The 5,144-nt window shown below is 46.5% G+C and overlaps 1 non-coding gene across 1 annotated transcript; it reads left to right on the top strand.

Moving 5' to 3' along the window:
- The first annotated feature begins 2,630 nt into the window (after positions 1-2,630).
- Positions 2,631-2,703, top strand: TRNAR-UCU (transfer RNA arginine (anticodon UCU)). Its single transcript has one exon. It is a non-coding gene; the product is annotated as a tRNA-Arg (tRNA).
- The last annotated feature ends 2,441 nt before the right edge of the window (positions 2,704-5,144 follow it).

Consider the following 5,144-nt stretch of genomic DNA (forward strand, 5'->3'; position numbering starts at 1 on the left):
CACACAGGAATAAGGAAAACTAAGGTGGGTGAGGTAATGTCTTTTATTGGGCCAACTGTTGGTGAGAGAGATGAGCTTTCAAGTTCCACAGAACTGCAGAAGAGCTCTGTGTAAGCTCAAAGGATTGTCCCTCTCACCAACAGAAGTTGGTCCAATACAAGATACTACCTCACCCACATTGTCTCTTTAATATCCTGGGGCCAACATCACCGCATATAAGGACACAAAAGGCAGACAAAGCTAAGTGCTTTCCTCGAAGTTCTAAAAATAAAGGGAGTACTTTAGAGAAATTGTGTAGTAAATAAACTAGAGAATTTCCTTTCTTTAGATTTATTCTATTAATTATGCATTGGTCTTATTTATTCACTAGAGTGAGCAAGTGAATTGTATTTAATAAAATTACTATATAAAGAATATAGTATCCATTATACATGATCTATCTGCTTCACAGGCCAAATCCAGAGTCCCAGTCTACTCCAATTAGCCAAACCAGGTAGATGTGTGGTGGACACAGAGAAGGATTCCTCTTCCCCAGGACACACAGCAGCTGTGGAAGCTGCTATGACAACACTGTTTCAGCCCAGTGTCTGAAGTTTATGTAACAGGCTCAGTTCCTCACTGCCTTACCGTTTTATGTAGTCACACCAATGCAATGGGAATTCTGCTTTAGTGGCATTCTCTGCTTCTTTACACTAGTGCAAGAAATTTACACTCCCTTTACAAAGGTATACTTGACTATACAAGTAGTAAGATACAAGGGCAAAGCTCCCAGTGTTACGAAAGGTGCCCATTCTGTTCAGCTAAGGGTTAGTTTTTAAAGGTGCCTAAGGATGCAGATAGGTGCTTTTGAAAAATCCTGCTGGGTGCCTATATGCATCATTAAGTGCCTAAATACCTTTAAAATCTGGCACCAAGTGTTTCAGATGTCATCTGAAAGAGCCACAGAGCAAAACATAGCTACCTCAGAACAAAGAGCTGACTTGACACTGCAGGATTTGAACCTCTAGTTTCACTATAGCTATATATTTCAAACATCATCCTTAAGCTCTCTACATGATATTTTAGTCTATCATACTTGGAAGCTCCATTCTACAAATAGTAGCACTAACTACATATGATGGGATGCTCAACTCACTGCTAGGACAGTGCTTCCTTCTCACCATTCTGGGGATTAGCTTCACAAGGTTGACACCTCTTCCCACAGTGTCTCATTGCTTCTCTTTTGATCTACAGCCTCTCTCTCACTCCACAAGCTGCTGCTGCCTCTTCATGACCATAGGTGTTAGAACTAAGGATGCTGGGGGGGGGGGGGCTGTCGAACCTCCTGGCTTGAAGTTGTTTCCATCATATACAGGGTTTACAGCTTGGCTCAATGGCTCTCGGCACCCATACTATACAGATTGTTCCAGCACCCCTGTTCATGAGTTGGCCCTCCAGCCAGGTTACTTTGGGCATTTTCCCCTTCTGGGTACAAAAGTCTTAATTCAGCAATCCTAGGGACCTTCCCACTCACTGCACCATAGTGCCACTCCCTCAGTCACTGGCAGGAGAACCAGGAGCACCCTCTACTCTGGATTCTGCTCAAGGACACTCTAGTCAGCAGCCAAGGTCTGGTCCCTCCTAAAACTTGTAGTCTTTCCCTGAGCCTCTTCCCTACCTTCTGGCTCTAGAGTTGCCAACTGTCTAAGTGCACAAAGCCAAACACCCTTCCCTTCACCCTCTCCCCCTTCCCTGAGGCCACACCCTTGCCCTGCCCCTCCTCTGTGGTCCTGCCCCCTCTCACTCCATCCCCCTTCCCTCTGTTGCTAGCTGTCCCCCACCCTCCCTTACTATCACCAAGCTGGGTCAGGGGGGTTGGGTCCGGGCTCTGGGCTGGGGCTGAGAGGTCAGGGTGCAGGAAGAGGCTTTCGACTGAGCCTGGGGAAGAGGGTTGGGGTACAGAAGGGGGCCTAGATGCAGGATCTGGGAGGGAGTTTGGGTGTGGAAAGGGTCAGATGGGAACCAGGCAGCGCTGCAAGGCATCACAGGACAAACCAAGGGCCATTGCGAAGGTCTCTGATATCCGGAGGCCAGTCTGCTACTTTTGGAAACCACAAGGCCGGCAAAAGGCAAGGCTCATAGTCGACTGGATTCTAACCTCCGTGGATTTCTACTCCCTTGCCTTCACCTCTCAGCCATGACTACACAAGGACAGCCGCTCTAGAGACCACATGCCAAAACCTGTGAGTACTGACCCCCTAACTAATCTCTCCCTCCCTCTCTTGCAGCCTCATGGCTCAGTGTCTTTCCGCATCCCTACAGTGGATGAGCACGCCTTGAGATGGCAGGAGAAGTCATCCCAAGACAAAGGACAGAGACTTAGAGCCCAGAAGAGCTAGTCATCGCCATGCCAGAAGTATGCCAAAGCTTGTAGAAAATGACCTGGCTCAGCTAGTCAATGAAAGAGCTTGTCTGCATGCGGAGCAGAGGGCCATACATGGGCTGACAGTGGCAGCATCCCGCAGTTGTCTTTGACCAAGGCCACAAAGGCTCTCTTCTTCCCTCTCATACTAAGGCAACTCTCTGTGGTGATATGTTAGCCCACATCTCATCTGACCTCTTCCACAAAAGAGGAGTGTGGTATGGCTTTCACCCCAGTGGCCTAATGGCTAAGGCACTGGCCTTCTAAGCAAGCAATTGTGGGTTCAAGTCCCACCTGGGGTGCTCTTTTCTTAGATACTTGCTTGTGCTTACAGCCCTTGGCCTGACAAGATAACAAAGTTGGCAGCTCCTCTGGCTGCCATGGTTTGGTGGCTACTTGGCAGCCTATAGGAAAGTAGGTGGCTTCTTGAGGCCCTAGGAGACCCTTTCAGGCAAAGCAGGGCTCTCTTCACAGACATCGCTCTCCTGCCTCCACAGACTGCAGACAAGTTGGACTTTTTGGCTCTCTTGAGTCTCAGGGAAAGATGGCCCCCAAGCACAGCATGACCAGCAGAAAGACGAAAGAGCGACTATCACCGTCTTCTACTGCAGGAAGCCCTGCTGGGGAGGGCCAGATGGAACCGGGCAGGAGCACCAAAGGGCCCTTGCAAAGGTCTCTGATATCCGGAGGCCCGTCCGCTACTTTTGGAAAACACAAGGCTGGCAAAAGTCAAACCCGCATAGGGGAAAGAATATAGTCAGCAAGATTCAAACCTGCACATGCAACAGCCAATGATTTCTACTCCATCGCCTTCACCTCGTGGCCATGACTACACAACTGCACTTGCACTACAGCTTACCCAGGAGAATCTGGAAGGTCTGCCCCTTTGACCATGTTCTCTCTTGGGTATCTTCTCTGAGCTTCTCATTTGTTTTACAGCTCTTCCCTCAAGAAGACAAAGCAGATTTCAAGCCCCCACTGCTGGCAACCTTTGACAGGTGCATGCTACCCCACTGGAAAGTTGTAACCTGTCTGTGTCCCTCACATACCCTTCCTCCCTGGCCTCCACAGCCGAGCTGCAGAGAATTCCTTGTTGAGCACCCATTTCGAACGGTGATGGACTCCATGCTCAGGAAGAAGCGTTTAGACAAGAAAAATGAAGAAGTCCTGGGCTGCTTGTGATTTACAGTGAGAGGGAGCTACAGTAGAAACAAAGATAGTAAACACTGTACAAGTAAAACATGCCTTTTTAGTCAACACTCAGCAGGAGTAAAACACACCCTGCTCCCTCCCTGAGCTGTGGTTTCCTGTTACTGTGACCTACCCTTACTTGTTGCTGCCCCAGCCTGATTCAATGGTTATTACAGAGAACAGAATAGGGAGCCTTCCTCTGATCCATTGCAATAATGCTCCATTCCCTGGCCAGCAAGGTGCACTCACACATCAGGGAATTGATACCTTTGCGGCAGAGTGGCCCCAGATGCTGAACACACCTTGGCTTTTCTTTTAAAAGGCTTCTTATTCTGGGATAGGTACAATTTTCAGTTATGCCCAGACAGATAAAAATACAGGCCATTTACTGAACAGGTGAAGAGACCAATAGGGAAATCTGCACTGGGTGCAGATCTGGATTTGGGCTGCTGGTGAGATTTGCACTGGCGAGGAAATATGTTCCCTGTGACTTGTGCTTGTAGCATTCTGGGCTGTGACCCAGTTCCTGACACCCTTCTCTACGGTGAGATGTCCATCTAGCCACTATAACCATGACATTGGCATTGTCTCACACTGAAGCACAGCATAATCTGATTTCACAATCACCACAGCCATATACTTTTTTCTGTCTCCACAAAGTGTGTGGGGCCTTGCCTGGCAAGAAGTCAAAGGTCATAGAACCATAGGGCTAGAAGGGACCACAAGGGTCATCTAGTCTAACCCCCTGCCAAGATGCAGGATGTGTCAGGCCTCTTATCAGCTGTCATAACACAGCTTCCCCAACTGAATGATACTTCGCACATGGGTTTTATACAAACAAGCCATGCTGCTATAATCCTTCACCTTTAAAGGGGCATAATCACAATTTACTTGGCAGGATTCAGCAGGAGAAATGATCGGGTATAAGCCAACCATAATATTGTATCAGGAAGCAAACAATAATCAATACTTTTCTTAGAAAAATAAAAATCACAATATAAAAGATAAAAAACAGAAATCTTACAATCCATCCACCCCACTCCACCCCCTTCCCACCCCAAAAATGGCTGTCTCCCTCATAGAAAGGCCAGAGAAAGAGTGATTTCTGCTTATACAGAGTCAAATGCTATTGGTAGTTCAACTGCTAGATAATCCACCTCCATGGTAAATTCATTCTTTGTTTATACTTGAGTCCTTTTATTCTACAACGTGTCAGTGAGAAAGGCAGCTGTTTATTCTAACCACAGTCTCACTGTGGAGTGATGGAAAAGCACCAGTATCACTTTATAAAAAAAACAGTAATCCAATTTTATGTCTTTCTGAATATGTTTCATGCTATTAGGTCATTGCAGTATCCATATTTATGTTACAATTATTTTCAGTCCATTTTTGTTAAGGACCTATCAATGAGTTTACTTAAAGGGTATATAGGAGGATACTATAGGGATGTTAAAGGATTGTGTGAAAATTAATGTGGCACCTACAAGAATCATACAATAGCTTCTATTGACTATGCAATACCTATAGGCAAAAATAAATGCATTATCATTAC

The sequence above is a fragment of the Caretta caretta genome, chromosome 1 (assembly GCF_965140235.1).
Source record: "Caretta caretta isolate rCarCar2 chromosome 1, rCarCar1.hap1, whole genome shotgun sequence".
In the NCBI taxonomy this organism is placed as follows: Eukaryota; Metazoa; Chordata; order Testudines; family Cheloniidae; genus Caretta; species Caretta caretta.